Source organism: Macrobrachium nipponense, chromosome 2, assembly GCF_015104395.2.
Source record: "Macrobrachium nipponense isolate FS-2020 chromosome 2, ASM1510439v2, whole genome shotgun sequence".
Lineage (NCBI taxonomy): Eukaryota > Metazoa > Arthropoda > Malacostraca > Decapoda > Palaemonidae > Macrobrachium > Macrobrachium nipponense.
Window position 1 is genome coordinate 125,376,831 of NC_087201.1, and position 10,000 is coordinate 125,386,830.

A 10,000-nucleotide genomic window follows, 5' to 3' on the forward strand; every position below is an offset into this window, starting at 1 on the left:
CTATTTTTAATATTAACATTTTAACACTTGAGTTAAAAAGAAACTTGTCACCTTCTATCATGTTGGCTCCTCATACACCAAATATGTAATTGTTCTTTCCTAGGAAAATGCTGATTAATAAAATACTCTTTGTTACTGTGCATCCCACGTCCTCACACAAATGGTGTTTGAGGGCCTTCGTCACCTTTCCATGATTTTATATATATATATATATATATATATATATATGATATATATATATATATATATATATATTACATATACATACATATATATATTTTAAATAATAATAATAGTAGTAATAATAATAAAAGGAGCCCATAAAAACACCAAATCTGTTGTAACAGAACATTTTTACCAGTCACAATATATATATATATACATATATATATATAATATATGTGTATGTATATATATATATATATGTATGATATATATATATATACATATATATATATGTATACTATATAATATATATATATATATATATATATATATATTATATATTATATATTATATATATATTAGAATTTTACCACAGTCGTGGAAGCCAAGAGTTCAATGTTTTGTCATTTAACCGACTCCTGAAAGTTTTCTTGAACCATAAAAATTTTTCGAAAAAAAAAGTCCTCTTCATGTTAGTGTATCGGCGAAAGCGTTTTATGTGCTGCTGTATCTTTTAGGCTAAATTGTCGCTAAATGTTTCCTGTATCATCTGAAACTACTGACAATTTCATGTGAGCGTTTGATTGCAATTATACTTGGACCCAGAACATTTCTGAGAAAAAGTATAATTCTTGATTCTTCAAAAGAAATAGGATTTCTTGGAAAATTTTTTCGTTTTGGACGATTCTCTCTTTTCTTCTCTCCTTCTCTCTCTCGTCTCTCTCTCTCTCTCTCTCTCTCTTCTCTCTCTCTCTCTCTCTCTCTATATATATATATATATATATATATATATATATATATATATATATATATATATATATATATATAGGGATTTATTGATTGCGGCACTGCAGGTCCAAAGGAAACTTGTATATCCGATTCCGTCAGTGATTCTGGGTAATGTGGCATGTAGTTTTTTAGGGCATTCTGTCTGTCTTCGGAAATTATGTTTCAGCTCTGGTATTTTATAAAGGTGATTGATCTTCTTGGAGTTCCCTCAAGAAAAAAAAAAGTCGAAACCTTCGTAGTTATCAACATTGAGCTTAGACCTTCTCGGAGTTCTCAAAGAAGGTTGAAGAATCATGAGGCTCATTAGAGAGGGTGAACTAATATTTACAGAGTTCAGCGTGGAAGCTAAACCTCTTGAGAGTTGTACGATTCTATTATCAAACACAGTTTATGAAATCTCATTCAGACGAATCTGCTATTATGATCTCTCTCTCCTCTTCAGCATCGAATTGACTACAATTTTCGACTCTAGGCATCACAGTACTTTGATGTAACTATTATTCGTTACTTCCTTGTGATGTAAATGTGCTCGTGGCTTAGGTAGTTACTTGAGAAAGGTCCAGTTCTTCCAAGGTGAGCAGATACCATAGTCATCTGGCGGACATTAATATGGGAGTCTGTTGAGAAATGCCAAGGGGTAATTGTAACTGACGGGGCCTCTAAGGAAAATCCCAGTTGTAGGGGGGTTATCAAGGCGACGCTGATTATATGATGACTTGTACGAAGTAGTAACATCAGTCTTACCTTGGGATGAATGAACTAGGTATTAACTCAAGGACTGTATGTTGCTCTTACTCTGATTATGTCGTGATAACCGGCCTTCCACTCGTGGTCAAGTGTTGCAGAATAAAAGAGGTTAATCAAGCCAAATGTATCACCGTGTCACCGTTGGTTGCGCGTCATCTGACTTTGTTCAACACCTGGAGTATTCGGCCTCTGTGGAACGTCTACAAGTAAATTGGAATGACTTTTGTAAATAACGGTACTTCAGTGTTAACCTTCTTTTTGGAGAAAACCATTACATTTTTTTTAAGCGTCAATCTTTTAAGCGTCAATCTTAGACTTTACTAGATCTCTTTATCGGCTTATCTACAAAGCTGTAAATTTTATGGGCTATGTTTGCTTGATCTTTATCATACGAATTTAAATTATGCCTAAAAAATTTTTTTATGGTTAATTTCCTGATTTACACGTCTAGATTTTGGGTAATTTACATTATATATTATGTAAAAGTAAACTGCCAATTGCAGCGTCCCTTTGGTCCCTAGCCGCACCCATATTTTAGCCTTAGACTTTACATCCATTCCCGCCTCTTCTTTTTTCATCTTGGTGTCCAACCTCTCTGACTATTATTTATTAGTGCAACTGTTGAGTTGTTTTCCATATCACCTTTTGAAACTTGCACTTCCTTTATATGTGGATCTCATCATCTTCCTGTTCAGCCTCTCTGACTCCCTCTTTTCACTGCCTCGCTGCTGAAAGCTTCCCAGTGCCTGGTTTTGTAGTCTCAGTTCCACAATTCCTTCTTTGTGAGATTATCAGTCTCTTTTGTTGGATTTTTGAAGTAGAGAAAAAAGTTAGATTAATTTCAACACAACGAAAGATTCCCCAATGTATGGTTCACTTGTTGCTGGTTGACAAAACTACGTGAGTATTGATCATTCATGTTACTAACTAAAGGGTAGTAACAGGTAAGGAAAACAAAGAAAAAGTGTTTTAGATAAATAAAAGCTATATCTGAATTAATGATTACAGGTTCTTAATCTTTCGATGAGATTTTTTTTGTGTGAAAATGTTACTAAAGATGTTTTGAAGACATCACATTTTAGATTAATTTTGAAGCCTTTGTCCGGGAATTAGCTTTTAGAACATTTCATACTCATTTCAGCCCAATGATGGAATAAGAAAAAGAAAAGTTGCAAGATCATTTTGTGAACCTGCAATTATAGGCTCAGGACTGAAAAGCTACATAACATCGTAGAATGAAAGAAACACACACACACAAACACACACACACACACACACACATATATATATATATATATATATATATATATGTGTGTGTGTGTGTGTGTGTGTGTGTGTGTGTGTGTGTGTATAATCGCTACACAGATTATCAAATGAAATTTCATGGCAACTGCCGACTAGGGGGCTTTATATATATATATATATATATATATATATATATATATATATATATATATATATATATATATATATATAGTCGGCAGTTGCCTTGAAATTTCATTTGGTAAATTGTATAGCGATTTAGTGCATGTTTGGTTAGCAGAATTTGTTTTAGAATACCTGGGTGTAAACAGGTAAATACTTTCTATATGAAATGAGTTCTCACGTTGCAGGGGATTATTTAGCTTAATTGTTTGCTCTGGACGTTGTTTACAGGAGAATTGCAAATGTTTACCTTTTCATCTAGTTTGAAATAAGTTGGTCAATTTATGCATCACAGAAGTGTACCGTTGTTCGTAAATAATGTAAGACTTCCAAGACTGATACTTGCTCTCTCATTCTCGACGAGATAATCCTCCACTCCCAGAGGGGTGGAGCCATACTACAGGTATTCTCTGTGTCTGCTGTCGTTTAGAGCAGCATTCGCGTGAATAAGATTGGAAAGTTACCTGTAGCCTTTACATCCACTACCGGCATCAGCAACTGTTATCACTGTTTAAAACCCGGACGTCGGATCTAATGATGAGAAAAATGCCAAAGAGCAGCAGCAGACAGAAGAGTGGGAGGAGGAGGAGGAGGCGGAGGTAGTGGCTGTAGGTCGTGCCAGACATGTCCTATGTTGCTGTTGGCTTCTTCCTTGCAAGGAAGTCGTGATGTTCTCAACAAGACATCCATCTCAGGACTTAACTCTTTGCCCTCGTGGGAGGAAGAAGACTTACAACTGAGTCTGCCTGCCACGGTCCGGTGTTGAGATGAGGTCTCTTTTTCCCTGTTTTGAAAGGACTCTTGTCGTTGTTGCTGTTATTTCTTCGTGTCTTTAAACCTTATAGACGGCAGAGACGCTCAGTTTAGCTAAGATGTTCCACTGTCTTGAAGCAAATGAATTGTTAGTAGTGGTAAATTAAAATAAGATTTTCCATCGGTGGTTTTAGCATTAATAGGAAGCATCGTCCTCATGTATACTTTTTTTAAGGAGTTGAATGCCGAAACGTTCCAGAACTTTTGTCCTTTCCAAGATGATAATGTGAGAAGAAACACACTGATTTTTGATGCGGCATCTTAATCTCAGGACGCTTTACTTGACATTTCAGCAAATGGAAGAGCTGTTTATAATTACTGTTTTGGTCCCGGAAGAATCTAATTACAATTGGGGAAAGTGGGTGATTTGAGAGACTTGTCTTTATAATATCTTTTGGAAGAACAGATGATGAGACAATGACATTGGGAAATATCACCTTAATAAGGGCGATCATTCTACCTGCAGTTTTTAACCAGCAGGAGAAAGTTTTAACGTGGCTGTGATCGTTATTACAAATCTAGCACAACTTGCGCAAATTTCTGGGCTTTTCTTTATTTCATAGTACTGTTGAAGTTAGTTGATTTTCGTTATCCTCTTCTTGTTTTAAGAAGGTCTTTCAATTATAACAGCATCTTTTGTTGTAGTAGAGTTTCGTGTGGAATAAAGTCATAATTTTCAGTATAACCCATTCTAAGCTTTTATTGTAAATCATTTTTAATGTGGAAATGTTTTTTCGCCTTGCATATTTACGTAGGTTGTCCCATGTGGTTTTAAGCAATGTAGCTTTTGTTTTATAAAAAAGAAATGGGGTTGTTTTTGTGTTTTCATAACTTATATATATATATATATATATATATATATATATATATATATATAACACATATATATATATATATATGTGTATATATATATATATATATATATATATATATATATATATATATATATTTTTCTTACTTGGCTTACTTGTTCCGAGACAACATTCGTTTTTGTGGCAACTGTTGCTTGTTCATTCGCACCCTTATCTGTCCTGCTGATAACAAGATTACTAAAACACCTTTGACGATACTACATTTTGCGCTTATTACGTACCCTTAGTACTTTGAAAGTCTTATGAACATGGAAGGTCAGCTTTGATTATCATTAGATACCTTAACCATTTCTCTTTTAAACACGAAAACTCTCTCTCTCTCTCTCTCTCTCTCTCTCTCTCTCTCTCTCTCTCTCTCTCTCTCTCTCTCTCTTCTTGAAGGACTTGAGGTCGTACTAAGTAATTGGTTTCCGGCAATAGCACGAACAGGAGTAGTAGCTGGTTGATAATGGGACTTCACTGAGGGTTCTTGTTGGCTAGGCTGTCACTCCAGGAGACGAGGGCCTTCCTGTGCTTCTCTCTCTCTCTCTCTCTCTCTCTCTCTCTCTCTCTCTCTCTCTCTCTCTCAGTGTGACCCACATGTGGGCATGTCATCGTATAGAGGCGACTCCATTTAACCGTCCATCGAAGCCCACATGTGCATCGGCGCTTGTTGCACAGCGAGGTCTTTCATTATCCGTGTGGGGAGAGAGGAAATGTCGCTGCATATCTTGATTCATGCTAATTTGTTAATGAATATTAATTAGTCCTTCCCAGATGGTAATGCCCGTTCGTCCGCTGAGAATTTTCAGAGGAATTAACAATTTCATCTTCTTATTGTTGAATCGGCGTTGTTGCTATGAATTACTCTCATATTTCTTCCTGTAATTGAGATTTTACCCAATCGTGTGCCTCACAGTTTTCAAAAACGCAAAATTGGATGATTCCATTTTTCAGAAACGTAATTGTGTTCGGTTGTTTCTTTGCTCCAGATATCACTGGATGACTTACGCTCATATTTAAACTTGAGACAACCACAACACGTTTGAGGGCAATTGATGGCGTACATTTATTCATTTTAGACTCTCCCCACTTACTTGATTTGTTTTGATTATTTTCTCTTCACCCTTTGTACTTTTTTTCCATATGGACATTCTTTTCTGTGAGTTTGCTACGCAAATTATCTACATTTTAGGCATGTTCTATAACGATGTTCGCACATTTTGTATAAATGACAACTACTTTTTAAGGTACTGGGCTGACTGAATTACTTTGGGAGAGCTTAACCCTATCAGTCATGTGAATATAACACAGTAATTTGCTCACATCGGCAAGCCAATCCGTTCCAAGGAAAAGTGTTTGCTCTCCTCCATCAAACATCTTTCGGACTGTGGAACACTCCCCCCGAGTAGCATTTTCCTCTGTAATGAGATTAGAGCTAATAGCATTTCTGATTTACCCTAGGCGTTGATTGTTTCTGAGCGCTCTTGAAAAGGTCAGTTTGTTGTCTCTTTTTCTTCGTATTTTTGTTTGTTCGTTCGTTCGTTAACATCGATGGAATCTGTTGTGGCGATGAAGATATTCATCAGGTTCAGGAAGTATTTACAAGTCTAACGTAATTCACCTCTTTTCATCCGGCATCGATAACCTTATTCGTTGAAATGCCAATTTAATAAGGAAATCATCAAAGCTTGCCTGTGTGCCCGTACTTAATTCGAAAGTGATGTATTTTTTACCGTTTTAAAATTTGTACTTGGTAGGTAAAGCACTATAAAAATTTTAGAATTACCCTTCGTCTTAAAAGTTTATTTCAGTGTGACTTCGTGGCCTTTGAAGTAGAAATGTTATCTTCCATTTTAATAAATATGATTTGAAACTTTGGCCACTGAAAACTTATTTTTTCAATGAAAACAAGCTTTGACTAGACCCCAAATGAAGTAGTGTTACCGTTTTATTCGTCGAAAATGAACAACTGTGAACATCGCTTTTTCGTTGATGTAAACGGTATTCATCATGAAACGCTTTACCAGTTTCGCTTTGAAAGATCACGGAAGTAAAAGTGCTAAGTTGTGAAATTTTTAGGAGGGCAGATTTTGATATTGATTTGCTGCCGAGGTTATCTTGATTTCATAGAGAGAGAGAGAGAGAGAGAGAGAGAGAGAGAGAGAGAGAGAGAGAGAGAGAGAGAGAGAGAGAGAGAGAGAGAGAAATTCGTTACAATTTCATCTTACACATTCATATTTATATAATATATGATTTATATATGTATGTATTTATTTACATTCACATATAGTTATAGTGAGTGTTATATGCATAAACTTAATATGAATGGGTAAGATGATAACGTAATGCAATTTTACTCCATTAGTAATTCTGCTGTGTGTTTATAGTATGAGAGAGAAAAGAAAGAGAGAGATTGGTGATCTTGAAAGTAAAGGAGTAGAACTAGAAAAGGGGAGGAAGGCAGCAACCCAAATGCAGTGCGATTTCCCCTTCCTTTTTATCTGCGGTGTGAGGTGTAGCGCTGGAGTGTTTCGTTGCCTTCTCTCTCTCTCTCTCTCTCTCTCTCTCTCTCTCTCTCTCTCTCTCTTCGTAAAACTCTCATCGAGTCAAGAATGGCTTCACTTGACATGTCTCCTTAGCTTCTTAAAGGTGTTATATCACTCAGATCTCTGTGCCGGTGTGATTTTGATTTTCACTGTGGAGGTTTTGCGTTTGTTTTTATGTGGTGGCATCCCCCGCCCCATCCTTTTTTTAATTTAGCTGTATTGCTTCGTTGGAAAGTGATAACAGGAGCAATGAAGACGGGCTGCAATTTCGAAAAAATATTAATAAGGCCGAGAGTGAAAATGAAATGACTAAGGTCGGTCAGCGTTTCATTCGAACTCATTTGCGACCTTCTTAGTTCTGGGGTTGAAGCACAATAGATATTTAGTATAGTCCCCTTCCCCAACTATTCATTTGTTTCTCTTGAAAACCTGAATTCCATATTAGAGATTACTGTAGAGGACGAGTGGTTGGCCGGAAGTGAATTTATCATTAAAGACTCATGAGACTAATGTCATATATCATCATCTTATTTGTTACCAAAAGAGATGAGATCGAATGTGACGGGAATCTGAAACACAGCAATAATACAGTTCGTTGCAACAGCCTTTCCGTCTTTGGAACATATCGAGACTTAGTTAGCAAACGTTGTCACAGAAGGCCTCGTGACCTTGGTTAAACCTTTCTGAATTCTGTATCGAGGATATTCTCGCCATGTCCAACTCCAGGAAGTAAAGTCCTTGTGCATTATCGCTGACGTTAACAATAGTGATGTTGGACTGGATAATGTGCTGTTACTAATTCTGTCATTTCGTTTTCTTTACCCTGCTAAGAGACTGCAATGCTTCCTAATTTAATATTTCAGTAATAACCTTTTTGAGTTTTAAAAAGAATATTTCAGTAATAACCTTTTTGAGTTTTAAAAAGAATATCTCAGTTATATCTGTTCTAATTATTTTTATAAGTGACGTAATTTTTTTAAAAATGTGCTTGAGGAAAATGATTTATATATATTTCTGTTTAGTCAAAGTAATGTTCGCTTTGATGTATGTCAGAGCCAGCAGTTATGCAGTTGATGTATTTTCTCCTAATCTAGATGCATTGTTCAGCTGGAGGTACATAAAAAAAATATGGCAATCATTCTGTGGACATTGTTTGGCCGGAGAGAAAATATTGTGAGGGTGCTTTTGTCGTGGGGGGGGGGGGGGGAAGCTGCCGTGGTATGGGTAGAACTGTCGATTCCCCATCATGTTCCTTTTTTGTTGTTAGTTGGAAGCCTCTGTCGTCGGATTGGTCGAAGTGATTCAAGGGCAAAGTCCGGAGAAGAAGAACAAAATAAGCAATGAAATATATTCCTACACAGAAATGGAATTATAATAACGGAATCCCATCTCACGTGAACATAATTAATCGTGGATGACCTGGTTCTTCGACATACTTGTTACAGAAGAGGAACGCATTTGAACGATAGTTTATGTTCAATAGATGTGTATTGCAATGTAAACATGGGCACATAGGCCACACCCAGAGTTAATCTTCAGTGTCATTACATGTAAAAATAGTGACCCGTTTTATTGTAATGTATTATCATCAAATTAAATTTAGCTTTGCTGTGGGAAATCTGACTAATTTTAAATGGTCGTGTAACATTATTTTAGTTGTTCACTGACAAATGACGTCCATAGCCTATGAATATAATAGCTGTGTACTTTATGGGTTACCCAGATTGACATGAGACTTGGACTAATTTGGATCTCTCTCTCTCTCTCTCTCTCTCTCTCTCTCTCTCTCTCTCTCTGGAAGAAAAAGGATTGCACATATTTGTTATAAATACGCACGTTTGTAACGGCCTTCAAGTCGAGCAATGCAGAACCGCCACTGAAAGGGAAATCGTGCGAAAAAGAACTGGGTACAAGAAAGAGAAAGAAATAGAGAACGACGAACCACTAAACTTATATATAAAAATCAGCAGCTGTAGAAAAGAGAAAACTTTTCTGTAAGGCTGAGATTTCGTAGTTTCTTCTGCCAACTTGACAGATCTGCAAAGCACGAGAATAGAGAGCTTATGAGAACGATGACGGAAAGCTGTTTTAAAAATAGCCTCTTGAAGATGGGGAAAAAGTTCACGCAGAATTCACTGGTTCTTTTCCTTTCCTTTGAGGTGAGGACTCTTCAAGATTGCGTTAATGAGATGAATTGCATTCGGGCTGTCATTTCCAGAAACATCCTTCATCCACACCGAGATATCAAACAGAATAGACACTTTTTAATGGAGTTGCACTGTTCAGATTCTCTTCAGTAGTTGGTTCATTCTTTGCATTAGACGGTGATGAACGTACACGAGTGGGATGTTGAACTCACCGACAGGAGAAAAGATATACTTCGTATTTGGATGACAGTTCTTGAAATCCTTTGTCGTTGCAGATTTCCTTTGCGGAAAAGTAGATTTATAATAGATAATGAATTATAAACTCTGTAGCGAATAATAGATATAGAATAATTCGATCATGTTAAAAGAATATCATTTAAACTTGCATATGGAACGTTCATTTGTTTTAAGGAACAATTAAGTGTCATCAGTGAATATTCTTGTGTATTTTTTTTTTCTCCATTATAGAAGGTGAACGCAGCTTTGGACGTTGCAAGTAGTCCTAAGCTTTCTG

The 10,000-nt window shown here is 36.2% G+C and overlaps 1 protein-coding gene across 5 annotated transcripts in view; it reads left to right on the top strand.

Annotated features, from left to right (window-relative positions):
* LOC135220969 (uncharacterized) overlaps positions 1-10,000 on the top strand; it is a 1,037,101-nt gene that overhangs the window by 908,402 nt on the left and 118,699 nt on the right. The gene's annotated exons all lie outside the window — the stretch shown is intronic.